Below are 27,271 nucleotides of genomic sequence, written 5' to 3' on the forward strand. Positions count from 1 at the left end.
TACACTGGGAAATGTGAAAACCATCAAAAAAGTCTTATTGCAATTAAAACTGAAACCCAAAACCCAGTATATTTTGGCCAGATAAAGACTTGGGCTTAGAATCCAGATCTGCAAACATATCTAAACTCTTCACTGTTATTTAACATTCTCAACATGAGATTGGCTTATGAACAGTTTGTTCAACAGAGAGAGCTTCCAGCTTCCAGTGCCTACTGCTGGCCCACAACACCTGCACAGCTGGACATCCTCATTCTACTTAGCAAAGACACCAGAGCTAATTATAAGCAATGTATTCTTTGGGAAGGCAAAGGAAGGTGGTATTAAACCTTTCCATCTCTAAAAAACAAGGTGTTCAGATTCAGTCTCAACTAGCAATTTTGAAGTAAACAAAGTCACTCTGCAGAAATGCAGTGCCTCAAACGCTTAAAATATATTGAAAACACAGATAAGCTTAGGTGAATGTTGCAAGTAATTACCCAAGAATTGTGCTCCTAGCACTGTTGTTACTCAGAAGTCAGAGACTTTATTAAGGATATCACATAACTGCTTTAAATTACACCATTTTATTAAGGTTTACTCCTATCTTTTTTACTCTTGGGAAATAAACTTATCAGTGTATATTTGTCTTCCCCCATACACACACTGCAGTATTGCCCATCATTGTAAAGATTCTTCAGAACTACTGCTATGGTAGTAAATCTGAGGCCATTAATAGGCAACGCTACATGGAGTGGAAGGACCTAGCTCATACTCAAATGTTCAGTCATCTGGAGAGGAGCTTACATCTGTGAGAGCTTGCTTTGTTTGCTTTTGTTGGTTTTGGCCAACTACATCAGGTAATCTGCAGTGCAACCAGTCTTTCCCAATCTTGCATATATTTTCAGGTGAGCACTTGTGAAACACCATAAATAAGTTGAATGCCATTGGTAATATCCAACAAGAGAAAGGTGGTTCAAAATGCCAGAAAGACTGGATATTTTAGAAAATATCCTGGCTCTCCAGGATGATGTCAGGGAAGAAAACGATGACACTTTAAGCTGATGAGAACGGTGAACTATACACTCCTGATAACAAAGAAATAGCCACATTGTCCTTGTGCTTGGAAAAGATAATCCTATTTTTCTATCTTGGGAACTCCTTTTTCATATAAGAGGAAATATCTTCAAAAGCAAAGACTCCTAGAGAGTTCAACACTCCACCCATGAAACTGTGAATAACACATTGCTACAGAAAATAAAATAAAAATAAAAATAATTAAAAAAAAATCTAAGAGAGTATGGTTTGTACATCACAGAACACTTGCAAATGTTTCAGCTTTGCTGATTTTTCCAGGTTTTATAATGAACTAAAACAATACCTTCAACAGTGTAAAAAGTGAAAAGGAATAGGTCTCTCTCGAAGATTTGTGACTTTGCAAGTCATGTGTGCTCTCTAAAGAAATATATATATATATTAATATGAGAAAATCAACTTTTGTTGGGGATGAAACCCTACAGAACAGTAATAAATGTTAAACCAGAGAGTCTCACAAAAGCTTTTCAGGTTTCTCACTGATCTAGTCTTTTCTTTATCTGAACATCTTGTCTACACATTTTACAAATTTCCTAGCTGCTCTAATTCTTTCAGCCTGATAGCCACCAGCAGCGTTGGGTAGCAGCAGGGCCTCCTTGTACCAGCCACAATACAAAGCACGGTGGCAAGCGTTTATCTGCCCCACATTGCTTATAATCCAGCAGCCATGACGCATGGCTCGCTGCTTGTAGCACAATCACAGCTGGGAAAAATATATATATATTTCATAACATTGCTGCCATCTCACACAAAGAGTTAAAGGTGAGTTTGTCAATCCTAAGCAGACAGGTTTCCTTTTGAAGGCAATCCAGGATTTAAAATCTCTCTAGCCGCTGGCTAGATGGGAATCCAAAATGTTACCTAGAACGTGGGCTCTGCTTTTACCAGTGCAGTGTACATAGAAGCAGTTTGCTTCGCAGTCCTCTGGTATTGCTGCAGTAAGAGCCTTTTTAGGTAAGGTCATTTCATTTGGTAAAAGCAGCTGAGGCCTTCCCCTCCTCATGCAGTGTGTCTGCTCCCAGACTACAAACGACTGCAATTTCATAAGCAGAATTGTAGGAAGAGGAAAAATTAAATCAGGTTGCCTGCTTTCTCTATGCAGAAAGCCCCAGACTGAAGCTGCTTGCTGAACACTAGGAAGTAGCGCAACACTAAATAAATGCCCTGTTCTCATTTCCACCTTGTGTTTTAAAATCAGAACCAGAAACTTGAGAAAAACACACATCTGCACAAGACTAGGACCTCCTAGTGATCTCCAGTCTGAGTGAGATGAGAACCACGGTCTCTGACACACTGTAGCATAACCACAGGGATGCCAATTTTGTCTGCTAGACATAACTTGTAATGATTTTTAAATTAAGCTGATACAGAACCACTTCTGCTTTCATCCACACTACGTACACACAGAAGACTTTTGTTCCTTCAGAGCTAATTCAGCATTCACCCAAAATATGTAAGTAGGGCTGCCTAGCAAGAAGGAATCGGAGCCTAAAGCTGATCTACTTTAGAGAAGAATTCTTTTCTGCTGACAGTGGATCCCTTTCAGAAGTTTTGTCTCCCATCATTCAATCTTGACCACGAGCAACTGGAGATGGTGTTTAAAAAAGCCTTTTGGAAAAGGATTTTAAAAAGTTGACTTATGAAAACTTGATAAATGAATAGTGGCTACTACTTAACACCTGCTTTACTACTGAATCCAGACTATGCCTTTTCCAAAGGCATTTTCAATTTATCTACAAGAGTATTTCTGTGATAGATGCGCTATATGAAACCAAATGACAATATATGTCCGTGATATTTCAGTTCAGCTTTTATAATTAAAAAGTGCACTGGAAATACTGGGAAAGTCTCAGAAGAGCAGAAGGTTTGTAAGGTGTTCTTACTCACACATATGTTTGCAAGAGGAGGTAATGGAAGACCAACAGTAAGGATGCCAATACTGTGCAAATTAGAAAGCCATGGATGGAAAGCTCTTTGAGAAAATGATATAAAAATGCCACACAGAAGCATAAGGTATGGTCACAATCACTCTTTTGTTTTTTTCTTGCAGAAAGTTTCATCAATGAGAGAATGTCTCCAAAGTGCATTTTTGCTAAGCACATTTTGCAAAGAATGAAGCCAGCTTTGCTCTTTCTTCATAGCTGACTTTCATCTGCCAAAATTTGATGGCAGACTTCATTAAACCTTAGTCTGTTTTTAAAAGAAGTATCCTTCAGAGTATTATCCTTTGCCCTGTATTATTATTTCTATTTGTCTTAGCATACACAAAAGGAGCTGTTCAGATGCTGTGTTTTGTGAGAGATAGGTGAGTGAAGAAAACATGTGAACACCCCATTAGCCCTGACTTCCACAAATTATATGGTGCCTGCACTACTCACAGAAGCTGCTTGTCTTTTGAACTCCAGCTTTGAAATAATACCCTAAGGTAATCTGAATGCCCAAGGGTTTGCATAGCTCACACATAAGCCGCATGATACAGGATGAATCCCAATGGAGGGCCAGCGAAGGTAACCATTATTAAAGGAAGAACAGCACTGAAGGGAAGAATGAAGGATAAGGAAAGAGGAGGCTGAAGCAAGGAGAGTGAATCCCAAAAGGAGAGACCCAGGAGATGAATTAGTAGAGGGAAGAGCCAATGGATTCATTTTTGCTTGGCTCCCCAGACCTTGGTAAAGCTTGTAGTTCAGCTTACTATATTTAGAAATGGATGTCTCCTTGCAGGTTTAGATTTGATCTTGTTTAGAGGGAGAGAAAAGGAGAGGACAGAACATTCTTTCTCTGCCAACACTGAAATTATATTTCAGAATGATCTTAGTCTGTGTCAAAATAAAAGACTCATCCAGTTTTGTATCCAGACGTGGAATTAAATACACCTACAGAATTTCAGCATTAATGGTTGAACATTAGGCATTTATTTCTTGTTTTATTAGCAAATCCAGTACATGAAAGCTGATAAGGTTTCCCAGACAAAGCTGTCAGGAAGATTGGATTTTCAGTTTGTGAGATACAATTATTCTTTTTCCCTCCATCCTCCACTGCATCTTTACATCAGAAACAAACCAACAACTGTTTGTAAATTACCAGTAAAATAGAAACCCCAGCACATTTTTGTTAAAAAAAGAAAAAGGAAAAACCCCACAACCCAACCAAAAACAATCAAACAAAAACAAAAAAACAAAAAACCAACAAACAAAACCAGAAGGGATTTTTTTGACACAAAATGCGCTCTGTTATTCAGCTACACCAGCTGAACAGGAGAAAATTGGTGTCAAATTAAGAGACGCTCTCAGCTACTTGATACCAATTCAAAGGCAAAGCACAGCTGCAAGAGACAGCCGCCTATTAGGTCCATGAAAAGGATAGATGTATTCTGATGGAGAGAGGAGGGGTTACCACTTGACAACATTAAATTTGAGTGGTCTGCAGGGAACCTTCACAGCAAGAGCACTGAGAAGCAAAGGCTGTCTAAATGGATATAAATATATTGTCAAGCTTCTGTGACAGACCCATTATGGGTGAGCAGCTTAGCAAAATGAACTCAATCTGAACTGTCTCACAATATAAACCCCAAATGCTCAGAATGACCTGAGCATCCAACTGTCCCAACCCTTCCTCTGAGGTCAGCATGAGAGAGCTGCCAGCAAAGAAAAGCAGCAGGTCAAGGAAAGCCTTGTCCACAAGGCCACCACCCCAGAAAGGCTCTACTGTCACACACCACTGCTGCCAAGCTACAAGACTGTATTCTGTCAAACACACATGCTCTCACCTTTGCACCTCTCTCCTTGTCCAGCTGCAGAACGGAAATTTCAATGCATTTGGAGAAAACAAGCAATACATCTGCTTACACATGAAGAATTCTAATTTACAATAAAACCTCATAGCACACAACACATTTTCTTATCATGAACTAATGAATGAGCATGGAAAGGATAGTGACTCAGTACTGGTAGTGATTTGAAACTTGATAAGTTACATTTCCACAGAATCACAAAATCACAGAACCATTTGAGTTGGAAGAGACCTCTATAGGTCACCTCATTTAACTCCCCTGCAATGGGTAGAGACATGTACAGACAGATCAGGATGCTCAGAGCCCCGTGAATGTCTCCAGGGATGGGGCATCCACCACCTTTCTGGGCAACCTATGCCAGTACTTCACCACTCATTGTAAAAAAACTTCTTCCTTATATCCAATCTAAATCTCCACACCTTCAGTTTGGAACCATATCCCCTTGTCCTATTACAACTGACCCTGCTAAAGTGTCTGACCCCTTCTTACTTATAGCCCCCTCTAGTTACTGTAAGGCCATTCTTAGGTCTCCCCAAAGCCTTCTCTTCTCTAGGCTGAACAGCCTCAGCACTCCCAGCCTGTACTTGTAGGGCAGGTGTTCTGTCCCTAGAATCCTTTCTGTGGCTCTCCTCTGGATGCACTCCAGCAGGTCTGTGTCTCTCCTGTACTGAGGACTCTATACCTGGACACAGTAGTCCAAGTGTGGACTCACCAGCACAGAGCAGAAGAGCAGGATAACCTCCCTTGACCTGCTGGCCATGCCTCCTTTGACACAACCCAGGATACTGTCAGCTTTCTAGGTTGTGAGGACACATTGCTGGCTTGTGTCCAACTTCACATCCAGCAGTTACTCTTGAGTCCCTTCTGGCAGGGTTGTGCTCAATCCTTTCATTTACCCAGCTTGTACTGATAGCAGGGGTTCCACAACTCATGTGCAGGACCTTGCACTGGGCTTTGTTGAACATCATACTGTTCACCTGAGCCCACTGCTCAAGCCTATCTTAGGCATGTCAGCTGCAAACTTGCTGAGGGTTCACTCAATCACACAGTCATTGTCACTGATGAAGATGCTAAAGAGCATGAGTCACAGTATGGACCTCAGAGGGATGCCACTAATCACTGATCTCCGTTTCAACATTGAGCCACTGACCACCGCTATTTGGGTATGGTTCAAAACCACTTTCTCATCCATTGAATTATCCAGTCATTAGATCCATATATTAGATCCATATATTGCCATTTTGGAGAGAAGGATGTTATGGAGGACTGTGTCAAAGGCCTTGCTGAAGTTCAGATAGGTGACATCTGTGGCTCTTCCCTTGTCTACTGATGCAGTTACTCCACCAAGATGCCAGCTCTAATAATTGTCAAAGTCATACCTTGATGTACTCACGTGACATGTATAGCTACATGAAAGCTAGAGCCTCAAGTGTGTTTTGAGTTGTTATGTAACACACACACAAAAAAAGAAGTTTTACAATAGCAATTCAGGCAACTTAAAGTTATGAGACTGTTCAGGAAAATGTACATACTTCCTGAAGCATATGCTTAAGTCCTATTAAAATTTCACAAATGGGATTTGGTAATATGTGCAACCATGGCATTGAGTAACTCATCAGTAAAAGCAAAAAGATCTTCAAAATAACCAGAGGTGGTAGGATGGGCACTGATAAAAGGTGAAGTATGCTCTCCAGCTCTCATAAGGACTTCTCCTCAGCTCCCCAGACAGACTTTTCTCTCATTATGCAGAATTAATTAGAAATACAGCCATTTATAAGATTTCCTATTATTAATTTCCTTTAAAATAAGAAAGCCTCATCCTCGCATTGCAAGAAACTATTAGAACAGGCATCAGTGTTTCAGAGAATATGCCTTGCTAATTGAGTCAAGCATTGCAATACGTGTGGATTCAAGTGCAGGAACATAAGCGTATCAGAATGAAATCTCAACTAAATATACCCTATTAGCCAACATGAGACACTGAACTTCAATAGGTGCACTCGTTGTAGAACTACAGACTACTGTGCTTATTAAAATTAAAAGTTAAAACTGGCTTTGTTCCAAACTGCAAGTTTGATTCCCCAAATAGGATGAATAACAAGGATTCTCTCCTTGGTGATGATTAGCTAGCCTCGCACATGCTTCACAGGATAACATATTGCTGAAAAAGCGGGCAAAAGAGAAGTTCCATGCACTAATCAAGTCACGCAATAATCACTACTACCTCTTTCCTCTCTCGTCTGTTTTCCAGTCTTCTTTTTCTCCAACGCTAGATCACTAGTCATCCAAGTGAAATCTTACTGATGAAACTCTGTTTTTAAGCCTCACTCAATAAACAGTTGATAGTACAGCTCCTAATCCTGGTCAAGTTTCAACAGTGAGTTTCACCCCACGTTAGCCCAGCCAGCACTGCACGGCTTGGTTAAAGAATGAGGACTCCTCAATCACATCCAGGAGTTGGCCAACATTTGTCATACAAACAAAACACTTTCACACATACTTGCCCAAGGGACTCTAGTCACCTGGGTAGTCCAGCAACATCTCTGCTTTGCTCCCCTCCCTCCCAGTCCATCCCAACAATTTTTAAAGTATGTGATCCATCGTTAATACAATGCAAACTTTTATCACCTGTACACTCTGATATTTACAGGAGCGAGCATACTAGCACATTTTATCTTTGGAGGGTTTTGAGTTGGAGAGGGTATTTTCTTCTCCTAAATAAGCCAAGTTTTCATTGCTGGTAGTGGTGACTGTTGTTGTTTTTGGTTTTAAGTCATAACAAGCTTTATTGTTTTCATGAACTCTGATTAGATATCCAATCTAATAGACTGAAAATTTTGCACATAAGTCTCAAAGGACTACATTGGATTACCAGTACTATTTGATGAAAGTGCACTTCAATTTTTCAGTGTGCCCATATTAAAGGAAAAGAGAGATCAATTTATGAAAACATTTCTCTTAACTAAGTTAGTGTCATCAAGTGGTGAACTTATCAGACAGGATAGAAGGCCATTAACATAAACTGCTAGGCAGCCATGAAAACAAAGAAAAAAAAAAAAAAGAGATATCGGGCAGAAGAACATTAACTAAAAATAAAAGAAATTAATAAAACAGCCTCTATTGCACACATAATGGCAGGCTGTTAGTTTTACTGACATCGTTCTGAGCCTGTGCATGTTACAGGGCCCTAACAGTCACAACAGTGGCAGAACTAAAATAGCCTCATATTCAAGAGCTTTGTCTCCACAAAAATTATACTTTTTTCCTCAATTCCCAGTTCACGTCTCTGAGGAATGGCATTCAGTGTGCTGAACTGTAAATGTTGTCCTTAATGTAATAAATCATTCTAATAATTCAAAAGCAAAGCAATGTGGGAAAAAAATAACTAGAAGAGTACCATTAAGAACAAAACCTGACTGTTTATAAATCCCTCATGTGGTCAGTTAGTTATTCTGGTTAGCACACGCTAAGCATATTAAATACACTGTATTTAAAGAAACAAGCCAAGAAGAAAAAAAATCAAGGTTTATCAGGATGCGCTTTATAGAAATATCCATTTTTTTTAGTGAGAAGGTGTAAAGTAGATGATGATCATCTTGTGATGACTAATTTTTCAAGTTGAACTGTCTCTAGTTCACCACCTTTCCTGTGCTTTTGAATGATATATTGTTTAAAACTTTGTTTTTTAAAAACATCAGCTATTGGCATTACTCTTTAACAGCTTCTCATTTCTGACAGATTAGGTTCTCTTCTGACAGTGTTGGAGGACCTGCCTGAACCTAACCTCTACATTTCTAATTTCATCTCCTTCATTCTCATGCTCTATTCAAGCCACACAATTGGTAATTAAAACAGGATGAACCCACTACGGGAGCAGCCATCACAATAGGCGATGAAGGAGTAGGAACAAGAGTAACCCAGTGCACAGAGCCAGGAATAATTAGGAACATTTTAAATTGTATTTTTTCCCATACTCACCAACTTCTCATTGTACATCTACCTCCATGGACTCTGACTCTAGAATCTCATTTTAGGATTTATCCTGCCTCCAGGAACTGCCTTCCTCAAACCAGGTGCTCATGCCTGTCTTCAACAGTGTTCTTACAAGAATGAAAGTCTCTTCAACCCTTTCCCCACATACTGAGCTCTATACACGTCAAATCCACTGTCTAACATCTTTTGTGCGTGTGTGTGTTTGACATTTTTAGAATGTTACTTCAAATAATTTTGTGTTCCATGGCCAGTACCATATGGGCCAAATATAGCTATTCTGTACATTGTTTCTGCTTACAGCCTTTTGCACAGTTGTTTGCCATTTCCTCAGGATCAGACTTTCTAAAACACTGGACTCCTCACACACTTAGGGAAAAATTGACCACACAAATGTAGCCTCCATTATGGTAGCATCTATGTACAAAATGCCTACATCTTTTATGATACAGAGGAAATATCTATGCACACATGAAGAGGAAAATCTCTTCTGAAAAATAAGCTCAAGAGCGTCCTCTCTTGAGATGAATCCTCCCATTTCTTCAGGGAAGATCCCTATTTCTGTACTTCTGTAGCACCATGTTTCTTTTCCCCACTTCCCATAAAGAAAGCAAGAATTGATGTATGTAATCCATAATAAAAAACAATACAGCAATGAAAAAATGTATCCATTTGATGCAGAATTACCCATCATTCTCACAAACAAACAAACCAACAAAAAAAAACACCACAGAGCACAAGTTTCTCTCACCACTCCTAGAATATAAGCACACCTCTAAATCAAGAAATTCAGAAAGTCAGGCTACATTAAATGCATGGCTGTATAATTCACTGCAAGGTGTATTATACACACACAAATTTATAGTATTTTGGCTAAGAAGGGGTGAGCTTCTGAGCTATAAAACATGATAGTGACATTTAGAAACTACTCAAACCATGTGTTGTGCATACGTCTGGCTGGTAAGCTGTTCTGGTACTAAAAGTATTATCATGATTCTTGTTAAATTTAGTGTCACATATTTATTGTATCAGTGTAGGACTGATGTTAGCAGTTTGCCTTTGATGGCCTGCACCAAACTGAATGAAAGATTCAAGTTAGAAAACAAAACAAAACCACAACATATTTGGTGTCTTACAGAGAAGCAATTGAAGTAAAATAGTCTGAATGGAGCAAATGCCTACACAGCATCATAAAATGAATGTTCTGAAGTTTCAACAAGGTTCTAGAAATTTATCATGCTCACACTAGTAGACGAAAAACTGACATTTTTTCCCTACTTTTGTTTTTAAAACATAGCCATTGAAAAAACTGAATGCAGACGTATTATAAACGGAATAATAATAATAATTACAAAATCCTACCAAGAATATATATTTTGTCTAGATTACTTCAGAAGAAGTTACTCTGCAACTTGATAAAATACATTATTAAGTAGTACATGTAATGGATATCAGAGATTATGAACTAACAGCTATTATTTCCTTCAGAAATTTCTACTACAAGCTTTAGTTCAACTTTGTCAGATCATCTCTATCCAACCTAATACAGTTCTCCACAATGCATCTGCCTGACTGGCCCAAGAAGTGCAGGTCACCCAATTGCCTAACTGCCTCTGACTGACACAACCCAATCACTAATCATTTCTGCAATGGTTGTTTGTGTAACAAAGGGTTTCTAAAGCCTTGTGCAAGCTGTGATCAAGTCCTTTCAAATTTTTCTCTGTTTTTTCTATGGAGCTAGGGGAGACATATGCTCCTAAATCAGACTCCCATTTGGTTGTGGCACTGATTCATGACTATAAGACTGAATGGTCTTATAGCTCCGTGTCCTAAATAATAAACAACTGCTACAGACAATAGAGTCCAATGAATGGCACAATATACAACTCTACCTTTTCTTTAGTCTCTCATTTATGAGGTAGCTAAATGCTTGGATACCTTCCTTCAAACACTGCTCACTTGATTGAATAGCTGAAGACAATAGAGAAGAGAAATAGTGCTACAAAGTAATTAAACTTCACTAATTTATGACATTCAAATCGTTATTTCTCTATGAGCATGTGGACTATCCACCAATTATTATGGACTGTTTTACATGATAACCCCAAAAATCATTTTTACATTAACATATCTCACCAACTTATTTCAGCAATAAGGTATACTTTTTGTGTTAGCTTATCTCCTGACACACACTGCATCTGAAAAAGCAGTTTACTAATGGTAATATCAACCCTGTTCTTGAAGTGTAATTCAAGGGACAGTGAAAGGAAGTGAAATTTCTTTCCTTCTCCACCAGTGCAGATGCAAAATAAGTAGGATAATACATCTAATTTGCACTTTTACGAGAATAATCAAGAGCAGAATTTGTTCATGTGGCAGTAGCAAAGTAGGACATATTAAAATCAACTTACCAATCACATTACATCTCCGTGAGCCACGATTCTACCTCAATCCACAGAAAGCTTGACCTGCTGGATATGAAGCAATGTATTTTCACTTATGATAAAAACTTGTCCTTCTTTACAACAGGCTAGCAAGCCAAAGATTTTTTTATGGAGGAACATCCCCAAACTTTCTTTTAGCTTTCTATTACAATTCAAATACTTCTATTTTCCAATCAGCTGCCAATCTTGTTTTAATTTCACAGAGAGTTCACTGAGATTCATATAATTAGGGTGTCAACTCATGGTTCTAGGTAGGATCTCACAAAAAATTACAGAAACCTGCTGAGTCTGGAAAGCAAAACATTTCTTCCTTTGGTCATTACTTCCAGTGTTTTTCTTTGCTCTTTTCGAAGAGCTTCTCTCACAGAGTAAATTCAAAAGAAGGGAAAGGAAAGGAGGGGGCACAGAAAGAAGTAGTGAGGACTTTAAGGGAGATAAGAGGGCTATATTTTGCCAACAGTGCCATTATATTAATTGCGTCCTGTTTCTTAGCAAAATCAGCCCTCAGAAAGTACAGCAGGCACATATTTAGTCTTCTTGTATTCATACTTCCTAATTGAGATTTGGCACAGTTTTACTGAAACATCTTGAAGGTTAAAACAAGATAAATGAAATTCTCTAACAGCCTGCATTTGCTTGAAAGCAAGCAAATATTAGTGATATCCAGCCCTCATTAATGCATGTAAACATATTTTCAATGTTAATATTGTACTTTAAAAGAAAGTAGGTCAAGTTTCGACTCATGCTTGTTTTCATGCTAGTTGAAAATTATGTAACATGAAATTTTCTTTTCTATAAGATGACAGAATACACACAGTCTACACCTTTTGGTATACGGAGTTGTAATGGTCTGTATTAATTGCCTCTGAAGTGAAGCACAAAATATGAATCCGTCTTTACTGACTTAAATTGTTTCACAGACTCCACTTAGGTAGCACAAAAGATCTGTCTTCATGGTAAGCTGCAAAAAGAAACGCAAGTCAAGGAAGTTTAACCTATGACACCAGCCATTGATTTTTCACTCAATCTGTATTAACATTGGCCTTCCTATTTTTGCCTTGGTCATGTGGGTGTAGGGAAGTCCACTATATCAGAACGAGGTCAATGAGGAAAAGCTTAATCCCATTTCCACTTGAGTGAGTGACAAAGCTTCCATTAACTACCATTAACATGATAGGAACTTATAGCAGTGCCTGAATGGTTCTGGGTGAGGATTAGGAGCATCAATATTTTAGAATAAAAAAAAAGAAAAAAGAGGAAAAAAGCAGGCAGTTGGAAGAGCTGAGTGAGGGGATTATTTCTGGGGTTTTGTTTGAGAGAAGCAGGGCTGAAACATAGCCAAGTGCAAACAAGAAAGTATAAACTAAAATTGCATTGTATGTCACAAGGGAAAAAATAAAAGACAACATTTGGTTTTAAAATGCATCAAGAAATTTCCTCAGGAATAATGCTATCATAGCATGCTTGCACCATAGAAAGAGGAAAGAGATACAAAGCAGAATAAACTATTGGGGAAGGAGATAATTTCTAATGGGCCAATTAAAGATCATCAAGTGTCTGATTATGTCTGCAAGCAAATTGCCTTGCTACACACTTGCACCTTTCTATGAGAGAAGTGGTAGTACCTTCAGCTGATTTGCATCAGTCACTTGCTATTAAAACAGTTTTCCTAGGGAACATTTCAATCATTAAATCAGATGAGCTTGAAAACATCTGGACAATGCTCTGCAGCTCAGCTTAAATGCATCCACTGCTTTTAAACAAGCAATAAAAAGCTGTTCCCCCCACCCCCTATACATGATCTACACATTACTTTGTTTGCCATTAACTTAGTTCTGTGTCTTGAATAACTTTGAAGTAAAATTTACAGTCGGTCATTGGAAGGAGTCAAACTGTCTTTTTAATTAAGAGGAGCAGAAAATAGAATCAGCTCTTTTGCTTCCTGGACGTACTCAGGAGGGTCGCCATTTGCTTTCCCCTGGAGATGTACAAGTTGTGTGGGTATCAGGCTACTCCCAGGAGCAAAGAGGTCTGAGCAGGCTCTGCCCTTCCACAACCTCTTCCTGTGAGGATTTCAAAACATTTTAAAAGATGAGTGCATGAACACAATGGCAGCAATGGCATGTCTGCTCCACTTTAAAAAAGTATTTGCTAAAGACAGAAATAAATAAATAAATAAGTAAATATTTTAATGTGTTAAGATCCATAAGGTCTTTAGGAGTATTTTTCACAATACTTTTTTTCATATATAAGACCCGTATGTGTGTGTGTGTATATATATATATAAATATATATTTGCATTTTTGATTAAAGGAAGGCTTACGAATCAACCTCACTGCAACAAAATTATATACCATTCAATCATTGATGCGTATGACCATTTAGGTAAAAATTTATCTTGAAAATATGCACGCTAAATTTAGTACACAATATCTTTTGTTTTTTGTTTGTTTTTTTTTTTTAATTTCAAAACTTGTGCCAAGAGACAAAATTTAATTTCCTTCTTAGATCAAGATGAAGTTCATGACTCAATTTTCTCTTTGCTTTTTTGTTTCACAAGACCACCACGTTTCAGTGCACAGCCCACAGCTATGCTGTACTAATGAAGTGAAAGTTCTCTGAATCAGTCCTATTAGATGTGATTAGTGCTCTGCTTGTCTGCAGTATAATGTGCAAATTACACAAACTAGTGTTCCATTTTTTGTTAAAGAATTAAAACTTTCAAAAATGTAGCTTGATTAACAATATGAGCTATTCAGCTATTCCATTTTCCTCTTAATGTTGTTCTGTGCTTATGATACATCTATAATTCTATTCTTCCACAAACTAAAGATACGCACCTTCATGTTATTATTGCAGGATGTCCAAAACAAGACAGTAATTTCCTGTTTCAAGTATGGGAAACAGATACAGCTCAGATATTACGCTTCCCCTGAGGATGCTGGCTGATTAAGGCAGCACTCAAACCTTGTAGTGTCCTGATGAACCACTCATGATGACCTACACAGGGCAAACCTGGATGTCCCAGCAGACAACCTGCTTTATCTCAGGGAATGGACAAACAGACACTAGGCAGAACCATCAACTGTGTGAGATCCCCCCTCTCAGTGGAATCCAAAGGACTGGGCTCCTCAGGGACATCCTACTAGCAGAGCTTTCAAGAGACATCCCATGAGGCTGCCTCTCTTTTAATCTCGCCCATAGCGTGATCAAACCCTATGACAGAGGGATTGTTGCTTCATAACAGCAGTGCATCATGGAACAGCTAATTAGAAACAAAGCTAAAACTACAACAGGTGGAAAAGAGAGCTCTTGATTTGGGTCTAGCTTTAATTTTTCCATGCTGTACAAGCCAGCATACCCTGCTGTAATGATCACCTGCAAGGTAAGTTTTTACTTTGCTCTGTTTCCTAGCCAGGAAGTGCTGTGAAGCACTAGATAAGGATGATTTATTTTATCCAGCACACTAGGAGACTGTTGGTAATTCATTTGAAAAGAAATCAGAAATAATATTAATAAATGCAAAGTTAATGAACTTTGAGAGGAGATCTGATAAATGTCTATAAATATCTAAGGTGCACGAGCCAAAGGGATGAGGCCAGACTCTTTTCAGTGTTGCTCAGTCATAGTTCAAGGGGAAATGGCCATAGATTGAAGCATAGGAAGTTCTGCACAAATATGTGTAAGAACTTCTTCACAGTGAGGGTGACGGAGCACTGGAACAAGCTGCCCAGGGAGGTTGTGGAGTCTCCTTCTCTGGAGATATTCAAGACCTGTCTGGATGCCTACCTGTGCAACCTGTTGTAGGGAGCCTGCTTTGCAAGGGGGTTGGACTCGATGATCTCTAGACGTTCCTTCCAGCTCCTACAATTCTGTGATTCTATGAACTATTCACAATATATTCTTTTAAAATGGAATTTAATATAAATGAAAAGTTGAAAGGCTAAGGATTCAAGTTCTACATAGAAGACAGAATGGCATGAGTAATACAAAATTTCAAACGCTGTTTCCAGGAATAACAATCCAGGGATCATTATCTTCAGTCTTGTGAAAAACCAAACAACAATAAAAAAAAAAACAAAACACTAAACCAACTACCCAAACCCAAGAGAATAGCTAGTGGGATGGCTTAGCTAGTTTATGCTCACCAATGAGCTCTGTTTCAAAATATAAACAGATATCCACAAGGAAATGAAATTACACAACCAAATTTCTTTCCTATGTTTCCCAACCCTCCCTCCCCACCCCAAAGAAAAAAGCACACCAAAAAACCCCTCAAAACAGATTAGAGTAGATTTAAACCTGAAATTCTTCCACTCAACAAGCACGTGATTTCCATTTCATGCGTAGTGTGTAGGAATTTAGTTTGCACAAAAGAAACAAAGTATAAGAAACCTCCAATCAAACCCTTGTGTTTACAATTTAAAAGCATTTTGCAATAGAGCCAATGAAGAATGCAAGAGCATTTGTTCCTAAAGTTACTGAGAATAAATTTTATTTTATATTATTTTTTAAATAAAATCAATCAGGAGTAGTCTTATTAAAGCAACATTTGGATTTCATAGTGTGTAATTGGGAATGCTTCATTATCTCTAAGCTCTGAAGTGATTGCAGTGTTTTAAAATGATGTTACAAGAAGACAGACCTTGTTAATTCACTGTCAGACTCTGAGAAACATTGCAAGTTAACACATTTGGATAAATAAGCAAACAGAACAGAAGTGGGGGAAGAAAATCAGCTCTGCATTTCAATCACCAAAGACTAGAGCAAAGATACAATTGCTAAAGGTACCAAAGCCACATATGTTCAAAACTTTTTACTATTATATTAATAATGATTTTACAGTATTGTAGGTAAACTCAAGTAAGTTGCAGCGGTTATGCACCCTGTTGCTGATGTTGCAAAGTGACAGCTAGCATTTTGAAATGCAACGGGTGCTTAAAAGGCTAGCAGCCATGAATGCTAAGTAATTTATTTAGGTAAGATAGTTAATGGTGTTAAAAAAACAAAAACAAAAACAAAAAAAACACAAACAAACAAAAAAAAAAAGCTGAAATTATTTAAAGAAGCAGCAACAGAATATTTCAGTTTCTGCCTTTTCTCTCACATGAGCTTGTATATTATTTTAGAAGCATAACATTTTTAAAGCTTAACATGCACCCTAAGCAATGATAACTTTGTAAGACACCTTCTTTAAAGGTAAAAAAAAAGAACATTTGTAGAGTCCCTTCGTGTCAGATTTCAAAATCCAGTCACAGATGTGCATCCTGGCTCTTCAGCATTTCAGAACAGACACAAAAAGGAATTGTGGAAATAATGATTTAAATAAAGGCAAAGGAGCTGATATTGTCAAATCCACTGAACAATTTCACTTACAGCCACTGGCTAAATCCATTATAGATGCTGGCAGCTTTAGATCTATGTATTATGTTTTGGTGAATAAATGCCATTACATATTTATCCTTTACAGAGCAAAGCTTTTATTTTGTGTATAAATCTGCATTTAATGAGCCTTGAAAGAGATGATTGCTAAATAACAGCCTGCTGCATTCAAGCTCAACTGACTCCAATTATATTGTTTATAATTATATAATTGTACGATATAATGTGTGTCCAACAATCCCTGTGTTTTATTACAGCACGGCACTATGACACTGATGTAAATCACCTTGCTACTTTCACAGCCAGCCCCTTTCATTTTGCTTACTCAGCCACCGCAAATGCACACAGAACTGCACTTCAGATTGTTGAATTTATCAAACCAACTTACCAGCTTCAGCACAAATATGAAAATACTGGAATTGGTCAACCCACAGAGCAGAAAGGAGAAAGAAAGATACTACATACAAAAGTAAATGGAAAAAAAAAAAAAATAAATGAAAAAAAGAATTAGTTCCAAATCATACCTGTTGTTTTAAAATCCCCTTTCTTAGGGTGTTTCTTGTCAGCAGATGCTTCTGAATACGTGGCCCATCCAAAAATTCCCACAAGAGTGTGTGGAAGGCATTGGCTTGTAATATTTGTTGCGCTGTTCTTTCTGATACTGCTATACAGGAAGCATTTGCCATAACAGCACTTAAAGTAATTCCTGCTGGAAAATTTCTAGTACCAAAGTCATGCAGAAAACTTCCAACTTTGCAGGGATGGCATTCCTTTGCTTTACACTGCTTGCCAGGCACACCTTCTAAGAGCAGTGATCCAAATGAAGTAAGTGGCTTTTTCCAACCTTAATGATCCTATGAAAACCTCTGTTTTTAAATGTAACTTAAATCACTATGCCACTCCCCTCCATTGTCTTTATGCAAACCACCTGCACTGTATTGTTTCCCTGACTCTAAAGCCACTGCTTAGAGTTTGTCCAAGCTTTCACATGCTGAATTTTATCTCTATTATTCCAAGAAAGGATATCTGGAGGTTTCCAGCGTCCTTAGATGGCAAGACATTGAGCCTATAAGAGTGGGCTTTGTGAGTAGGGATGCACATCCTCTGAGTCACCAAATCTCTTCTGCCTCATCAACATTTATGCACTTCTGAGACTCCTGATCTCAAGAGTGGTGTTTGTTGTGCCTCTTGTTGCACTTTATGACTGAAATCACCATCTTAAATCTACTAATATTATTATTTTAACAGCTTGGACAATTTCCCAAATTGGAATATGCTGGTTTAAAGGTATGATTATTCTTTTCACTGTTTCTAATAAAACCAAAGAAGCACCTTTCCAAACCAATTAGCTTCACTGTTGTACATCAGTTTCCAATCAGTCCATTAACTAGAACCAGTAACTGCAGAAAAACAACACACCTGAACTTCTCATAGTTTTAAATGATGTTTCGTAAATGAAGACTAAATTAAAATCTAATTACTACAATTATGATGTTATTTTAAAACAACAGGCATTTCATTTTCTTCGATCTTGAGGAAATGTTTAATCATTGTTTATCGAATCTACTTTTATATGCCTTCTCTCAAAGAAATTCTTCAATGTATTTCCTTAATAGAAATCTTTATAGGGCATTGAATACAAGTGAGCAAAATAAATCCTCCTAATAAATTACATCCTCAAAATGATGTTAATCCATTCTTAAAAAATCAATACACAGATTACAACTCAAGATAGAACTCACGTAGTAGATATGTGATCACTGCCTCTCTCAGGTTTGAAAAACAGATTATCGCAGCAAGAAATACCACACCAAGGAGATCCCATCACACGAATGATACTTATACCAATATAAACCTGCATTTAGATTTAGCAAATCATTTCCTACATCTAGAGAAGACTGTTAAATAAAATGAAAGCCAATTAAATGAAACCAATCAACGCTCTAGGGCAGGGGGTGAAAGGTGCAGGAAAGAACCAGCCCAAGGATTGCTGTGCAACTACAGCTCCAACTGAGCACTTCCAAGAAGCCTGAGAGTGGCTGTGGAGCCACAGGGAAAACATTCTGCTGTCAGCACAGACCACAGCACTATTTATATTCCCAGCACAGAGACCTGCATCCCCAGACCTATTCAGAGGCACTGACCCAGTTTCCAGCTCCTGTACTTTCCTAGCTAAGATAGCTTGTAGGGTTTCTCACAGCATCCTCCCTAGGTGCTCCTCCTCTTCCAAAGGGAGCCTCTGTGCACCTGGTCTAATCTACAGGAATCAAATTGTTGAAGTTCTTAAATCAGAGATTTCTCAGATTCAGAGTCCTTGCATTTGCCGTCTTGTTTCCAGAACTCTGTGATTAGCTCCATCATGTTTATAAGGCTTTTTGTAAAAAAAAAAGAAAAGGAAGGATGCTAACAGTTTTTCAAACCGCCTTTCATGTATTTTCCTCATCCTTTTTTCATGTTACTAGAGAAAGGGCAGGAAGAGTACTGCAAGATCCACAATAGAAAGAAATGACAAGTCAAGTTCAGGTTCCTTGGATACATCACCAGGGAGCAACTCCACAGTTGGCTGATGATGATGTCCAGTGTGTTTCTACCTTTTAAAAGAGTGGGCACTTAAAGAGTTCTCATCTGACTTGTTTTAAAGCACAAAATTAGGTACCAGCAACGCAGAGAGGAACCACTTGTTGGCTGCCAGTGCAACACTAAGGTATGCACAAATTTAGAACTGGTAAAAGAGGCAGCACATACCAGGCAAACATCAGTATCAAAATAATTCATATCTTAAATTTTAGATCAGTTTTCTTTTACATATATACTACAAGGGCTGCTTTGAAGTTAATGACTCCTATTTTATTACGTTGGCCTATGTCAGAGACGAATGTTGGTGGCATGGCAGTAGAGGCTGAATGTTCCTGCTAGTATTCCATTATATTTTGTTGCTGTGACAGATGGCAGCAGTGGGGCTGACAGAATGGCATCTGACATGGAAATTTGGATCTGCAATATTCCTCTGTGTGGAAAAAATGGCACCCATTAACATTTGATGCTTGCTGAACATGGATGGAGAATAACCAGTGGATGTGAGCACAGAGAGGCAGTGGGTTGTGGTTTCAGCAGTGGTTACAGTGGGTCACTTCTCCTGCTGCAGATTTCTAAGAGTGCAGTATACAGGCTCTTGTTCATTGCTGGTTAAAATGCATAGTTAATGGTGATTATTATGTTGAAAAACAGTCTTTGTAGCTCAGAATTTGATCTATCAAACAGTGTAATTGACTTCTTTGCATCCATTGTAATTTCCATGGAAACAAATAGAAGGCATTACTTTTAGAGCAACCTACATATATTATCTTTGAAAGCCTTTTCAGAAGATCTACTTATGCTTGATGTTTTTAATAACTGTTTTCCTGACTGTTATACTTGCCCCTCTTCTTGATGAATAACTGTGACTGCATTGCTTTTCACCTGAAGAATATCTATGTAATAAAACAAACCTTTTCAATAGATGCACTGCTTGATAATTTTTTTCCTCCCTATCTGGAGAAGTGGTATCATTAACAGTAGCTGTGGCATTAAAAAAAAAAAAAAGTGTTTGTGTGCATGAATGATTAAACAATAGCACATCTGTTTCTATGCAAATGGAAGAAGACAGCAGGAGAAACCAAAAAGTAGATAAGAGTACATAAAATTTAAAAGGGAAAAATGAGCATTCTTTCCATAGTCATTAGCTAAGACCACTTTACACAACTAAAAGGTATAAAGTGGCAGTAGCTAAAGGGGGAGTAGAGGAAGCATATATATTAAATATAACAAATTTTGCCGAGAAACAGAAGCCTTGCTACTTTGCAGATGCTGGACAAACTAAATTGGTCAAAGCAATCTTAGCTTACTACACTAGCATGGATTGATTGTTAACAGGCAATGGCTATGTTGTTTTTTCTGCTTGTCTCCTCAAGCTATCCTATGAAACTCTTTGTTACCCATTTGGAAGTGATCACATAAATGCACACCCTCAATATGCCTCATTACATGTAGTTTAATCCTTGAATTTGTAAAGTCTTATTTCAAGTCTGAACTATAAAAGCTGTGTAAAATCTACTCTCTCTATATATGTATTTGTAAAATATTGAGAAAACCACACAACTGAAAGACTTCAGACATTTATCTCTCATTGCAACACCCAGCAATGATACTGCTGAGAAACAGCTGCTGGTTACTTCAACTTTCATCTCAAACAGTTCTTGCAAATGTAGTCAACAGTTTACTGAATTTTAAATACATTAAATTTGCTCCATTCTCAAAGTTGAAGCATTATAATAGGGTAAAATATTCATGCTTCAAGAGCTTTAATTGTAGTCTGCCTCTACCTAGGGAAAAAACATGTATCTGCATGTGAAAGTCCAGTTTTCACTTTTTTTCAAACAGTCTTGCCCCATTTGCACAAGAGGTTGCTTTTTCTGATTTTTACACAGGAGGATTTTAAACACTCTTGAAATATCCCTATTATTTTTTCTGACAACCCAGCAGCCTACAAATAAAGAAAAACTGTGTTCTTTTTTTTTTTTTTCTTGTTATTTAATGGATGTTCATCGATTGAAACTGCAGTGAAAGTAGGACTCTTTATTTACAGGTCCATCAAGTATGGTATGCCCTAATTTGATTCTGCCAAAATCCTGTAGATGCCACTGCATATTTGAATTCATAATAAAATGCATTATAAAAAAATTTTATTATTTTTTTTTAAATCAATGAGATCCATTCTGACAGAACACGCTGAAGCATTTCTCAAAAGAAATGGAAATGAATAAGGAGAAAGCAAAGGCCGACTAAAAGAGTTACTCCCCCAGTAATAGATTTTGTTCTGTACTAAGGTTCATGTTGTTGCTGCCAGCTGGTAGATAATACATTACTGCAAGCAGGCAACAAGATACATCTCTTGATTAGAAGTTAAAAATTCAGGTTTTCAAGTCATTGCTTTAGAGCATAAACATCTGTGAAAGCCATGAATGTACCCCGCTGCAGTTCCTTTCCCTCCCTGACTTCTCCCCGAAGTCTTCTCTTTTTTTGAAGAGGAAAAAAAGAAAAAGGTTTAATTACCCAATGAAAAGATAATATTAGCAGAATTTTTAAGGCTGTAGGATATTAGAGGCAGTCAGCTATGATATCATAAATATCATAAGATGCACAAATTCACATTTCAACTATTGGTCACAGACACTTTGATAGTGTATTTCATCCATAAATGTAATTAAACATTGTAGAACATGAAAGTGGACAGAATAATGGCTTTTTTTTTTTTTTTTTTTTTTTTTTTTATTTCACTTGTGAAACAAATGACCAATACCAGAGCCTGGATTCCTCCTCGTTGTGTTACTGATTAGTTTTGCCACATCAGACTCAATTAGCTCTCCAGATGGAATTCATCTGCAAGAAGTCTCCAAACGTATCAGTGTTAGCATTCCACGATCTTCATTTTCCATGCTGATATGATTTCCTTCCATTAGCTATCCCATAAATAAATAATAAGTAAATAAACAAACAAAAGTATATTTTTCTGCAGTAAGCACAATTTTTGGCCATAATTTCTGAGCAGTCTGCTCATGTCCTGAGCAAGGAGAACTACTTTATAAGACACTGGCTGCTCCTAGGACAATTTAAGACCAATTTCAGGCTTCACTTTTGCAGTCAGATCAATCATATCTTGGATTATGTGGCAGCTGTACAAGAGTCTATGGTGCCAGCTGTCACATATCTGAATCCCACACCTAAAAGGTTCCTCAGCTCCTCATAGCAAGTGCTACCTTAATCCAGGAACTGATCCCCAGCACTACATGCTGCTTTCTTCCCTCACATTAATTACTCACCTCCTAAAGCGATTTATTAGCCTCCTGAAAAAATGGCTTCCCACAGCTACATCCCCACCTCAAAGAAAAGAGAAACTTCTCCTGAGAGTTCACATGACCTCCTTAAATTCTGCATTCATTCCCACCGGAAAGCCTCTCTGAAACATCCGCAAAACTCTAGAGTGTTGTTCTCCTTTTTGAAAATGCTGATGTTATTCCTGTGCCTCCTTTCAAAGATTATGTCACAGTTAAGACAGGCAGAGTTTCCCCTCTGGGTGTATCAATATTCCTCTGGGCTGTCAACCAGGGGAAGTTTTCCAGTTCTGAAAGTACAAGTTAATTAAAAAAAAAAAAAAAAAAAAGAAAGGCATTTGTCTTACCTGTTACTTTCCAGAAGTTCTTAAACTCTCATACTTCAGTAGCCTGAGAAAACCATTCATCTGATGCTTTTTTTTTTTTTTTTTTTTAAATCACATTAATAGCATTGATTCATTTTTCAGCTCTGCTCCATCATCCATCTGGCAGTGTTTCCCTGCCTAAAGCTTTAAGGGTTATGGTTCGAGCTTTTAGCAGGACTCTCTTGAATGAAGCAGGCCATTGCTGTTGTGTTTGTTTTTTTCTTTCGAAACTGTAAAGCAAGGAAGCACAGCACCCAAGTACTGAGGCAGGTATCGAAGAACCAGACTGGGTCCAATTAGGCTTTTCAAATGCCTTTTCCACATGAAGCCACCTCAGTATTCCCATACAGTCTTCTGGAAACACACATAGCATGGACACACAGAGCCAGGTTGGCTTCCAAGAGGATTTATTGCTTGGTGGACAGTACTGCCTACTGCCCTGCACCAAAACATCAACTTGCGTGGAGCACAATTCCCCACTGTTGACAGATTAGCAAGAGCAGGGATGTGCACTGATTTCCAGCCATAATGGTTGAAAAGCATACATCTGTACTAGTTAGGGGGTGACCTGCTGGAAAGAAGCTTTGTGGACAAGGTCTCAGTTGTCCTGGTAGACAACGAGTTGGCCATGAGCCAGCAATGTGCCCTTGTGGCCAAGATGCCAATGGTATCCTGGGGAGTATTAAAAAGAGCACGGTCAGCAGGTTGAGGGAGGTGATCCTCCCCTCTCTACTCTGCACTGATAAGGCCACATTTAGACTACTGTGTCCAGTTCTGGGCTCCCCAGTTCTAAAAAGTCAGGGATCTCCTAGGAGTCAAGCAGAGGGCCACAAAGATGATTAAGGGCCTGGAGTATCTCCCACATGAGGAAAGGCTGAGTAATCTAAGTCTGTTCAGCCTGGGGAAAAGAAGACTGAGAGAATCTGATAAATGTTTATAAATATCTAAATGGAGATTGCAGGCAAATGGATGAGGCCAGGCTCTTCCCAGTAATGCAGAGTGATAGGACAAGTAATGGCCTAAAACTTGAATACGGGAAGTTCCATATATTTAGACTGAAAGACAACAGAGCACTGGAACAGCTTGCTCAGAGAGGTTTTGGAGCCATCTTCTATGGAGATATTCAAGATCTATCTGGAGGTCTACCTGTGTGACCTATTGTAGGGAACCTGCTTTAGCAGGAGGGTTGACTTGATGGTCGCTTGAGGTCCCTTCCTACCACTGTAATCCTATGATTCTGTGTGAAAATATCAGAAAAAACATTGGAATTGAGGCTGGAAAGCATTTTTCTGCTCTCAAACTGGAGCTGCACCTACACTACAGTTTCAGATCCAAGTCCCTGTTTTCAGAATGAAAATGGGAAGCAGGTAAAAAGAATCTTCTCCCTGCCTACCTGATGTATGCTGATAGATATTTTCACAATGAGCACTGAACAAAGAAAGTATGAAACACAATGTTCTGATAATGTCAAAGACTCCATTTACATATTACAAAACAGAATAAGGATTTCTGAGTCTTGAGGTCAACTACTGAACAAGAGGTTGTGATCCAGGATACCACAGTTGTGGTAAGCTTAAAAACCCGAAGTACAAATATTTTTTTGTTGTTTTTTTTTAAATACACTGACTTAAAAGGAGTCTGAATCCCCTAAAAACATGCTGTTTTCTACACTTCATATAGCACCCTAATCAATTCTACTTTGAAACATATAAATTGACCACATTTGGATTAACACACAAATTCTAAAACAAACAAGTTTCTAATGCATCTCATAAATGTGCATATTTAAGGACCTTTCCTGATGGAATTTTCCTATCTCTTCTATACCCTTCATCTAAAGAAAATAATTATTAAGAACCTTCAACAATATGTAAAGTTGGAAAAAAAGACACATACATAATAAGATTTTTTTTTTTTTTTTTTGCTGTATTTTCCAAAAATGATGTCTTCAAGGGATTTAAGGAAAGGGAAAAAAAAAAAAAAAAAAAAAAAAAAAAAATAAAAATAAAAAAAATTGGTACTGTGAATCTGAAATCTTGCATCTTTATCTGAAAATGAAGTTCGAGGGTATTATTCAGGAAATAAGAGCAGGGGTTTAATTATTAAAGGGAAGGCAGATTTATTTATTTATTTATTTATAGCGTGACTATGTAGTCTAAATGAATTTACTGGATCAATATTGAAACTGTTGATAAGGTCTGTCTCCTATTCCTATCTAAAAATCCAACTATCACCAAACAGTATGGTTTTGATCTTTGTTTAACACGAGTCCAGCCAAAGGAGAACAAAGCTGACATACTAAGGTCAGCATCAAATTCTGCTGTAAGTAAAGACATTTTGTGGTTCCAATGGGGGAGCTGTGGACATCTGAAAATAAGTTTTGTTGATGAATGAGTTTTCCATGTTTTCTTTACCAGGCAAAAACAAAAGCACTTGACAGTAACTGCAAAAGTCCATATGGTATAAAGAAAGAAAGTCTCAAAGCCTTAGGTTAACACTAGAGGACTAATACTCCTCTATCTGCATTGAAAGCTTGAAACATGATTTTGGAAGATTCACTAATGTATCATGGATTTGGTATCATCGCTCCTTAAATGAAAAAGGAATTTAGATAAAATGCAAGGGAGTTTCAGCCCAGATTATAAAGCTGCATTCTTCATATCCAAAGAGCTCTTACTCATTTTTTCCTAATCTGATTTATGAGGTCATTAGTAATAATGATTGTTGTTAGCCCTTCCGGTGCCATAAAAATGTTATCTTCATTTAAACTGAGTTCCATCACCTTCCCTGTTCTATCCTCTAGCTTCCAATTACAAGGGATAGTATCATAAATGAAAATTGGGAAGCTTTCCAAACTCGAGGACTACAACAGTATATAAATTCTCTCAAGTGAACCACACAGTTGCATCAGTCAGTTATACAGCCAGTAAAATATCTCCTAGAACAGAAAGTTTCACAGAGAATTTTCAGGCATCACAGACGTTTCTGAAAGTTAGGTGAATTCTTGTGAAAAATGTAGGACAAAATCCCAGCTAAACCAATCTTAGTGACAAAAAATACTAGTATTTTTGATGCTATTTTATATAGCTACAAGATGGGAAATAGGAAGATTTCCCAAATTTAAGACCTTGATTAGAATTAATGCTTTTCAAAAAGTGTGACATTCTCTTGTTGGACATTTTTGCCATGAGTAACTGCCACATTAGTTACACTAAAGTCAAAGCCCACCACCACAACTGCAGAGCAACGAGTGTAGTACAATTGTCATCTTGGGGCTGGAACATCAAGCTATTTAACTGCCTCCTGGCAGTACCTGGGAGATTTAAGGATTTTATTTAAGCTCATAGTAGAACACTGAGTTACAGAGTTGTAAGTTTTGTTATCAAATCACATTCTATTAACTTCAAGACAGCTTTCCAGCCCAAACACTGAGATATAAATAAATAAATCACGGAGATGGGAGATGTTGAAGAAAAGCAGTAATTCCTGGCAGGTATCCATGAAAACCTCAAAGACATAGCTGAAGGTAAAAAACATGTTTTCCAGATTACCTGAAATCTGCTTTTTTTCCCCTGTTTTCAGTCTGAGAAATGAAGACATACAAACATGTGATTGATCTCATGTAACTTCAAAGCATTGTTTTGAAAAGCAAACGTTCTGACTAGTGTATCTTCCCAAGCTATTCCCATAAAATCAAAGAAAAATAAATACTTGGTTAAAAAAAATCTTCACGATATAGCAAGAAGCATATAGGATACTACTCAGAATGACTTCAGCCCCAAACCAGTCCTGCACATCAATACTTAGTCACATTGTTCCATTGATTATCCCATGTGACAGAACTGAAGACTAAAATTAAATATAGCAAGAGAGTGAAAAATAATGAGTCCTTTTGGAAGAAGTTCTCACTGCCCTGTCATCACTGTTTGAGTGAAAAGTACTTTTTTTCCAAGGAATGTCAAACAGTTCCAGAGGAGTGGCCTTCCCACATTTCATGCAGTGGTTTGACTGTTCTACACTTGGGCTTGTTTTTTCATCAATCATTCACTGAAACCCTAACTACATCGATGTAGGGGTACCTTGCCATGGGATAGTCTTGGGAATTTCAGATCACTTAAAGAGAAGGGTCCTACATTTTGTTTCTACATTTCTACATTTGTCCATTTTATTATTTTTCCTTAGTAAAAATACCCTAAAGCAGTATGCCTTTTGTGGAACAGAGGAGCAGGGTAAATTCATTGAAAACACAATTGTATAAGAAAAGGAAACGATAAAATGTAGTCTTAGCTACTAGACTATCCCTAGTCAATCCTGCAGGAAAGACAACAAATTCTTAGATAAATTTCCAAAATATCTGAC

At 37.8% G+C, this 27,271-nt stretch overlaps 1 protein-coding gene across 14 annotated transcripts in view; it reads right to left on the reverse strand.

Moving 5' to 3' along the window:
- The window catches only part of LOC140248656 (poly(rC)-binding protein 3-like), a 471,372-nt gene that overhangs the window by 275,322 nt on the left and 168,779 nt on the right, over positions 1-27,271 (reverse strand). The window contains exons 1-2 of one of the 14 annotated variants that reach the window (XM_072329575.1): positions 17,202-17,470; positions 11,263-11,322 (exon numbers count right to left, since the gene is read on the reverse strand). The exons of 12 other annotated variants lie outside the window; for them this stretch is intronic. The gene's annotated coding sequence lies outside the window, so the exon portion shown is untranslated. Of the gene's footprint in view, positions 1-11,262; positions 11,323-17,201; positions 17,471-27,271 lie in introns of those variants that run through there. One more of the 14 variants, XM_072329571.1, reaches the window with a different exon arrangement.

Source organism: Excalfactoria chinensis, chromosome 2 (genome assembly GCF_039878825.1).
Source record: "Excalfactoria chinensis isolate bCotChi1 chromosome 2, bCotChi1.hap2, whole genome shotgun sequence".
Lineage (NCBI taxonomy): Eukaryota > Metazoa > Chordata > Aves > Galliformes > Phasianidae > Excalfactoria > Excalfactoria chinensis.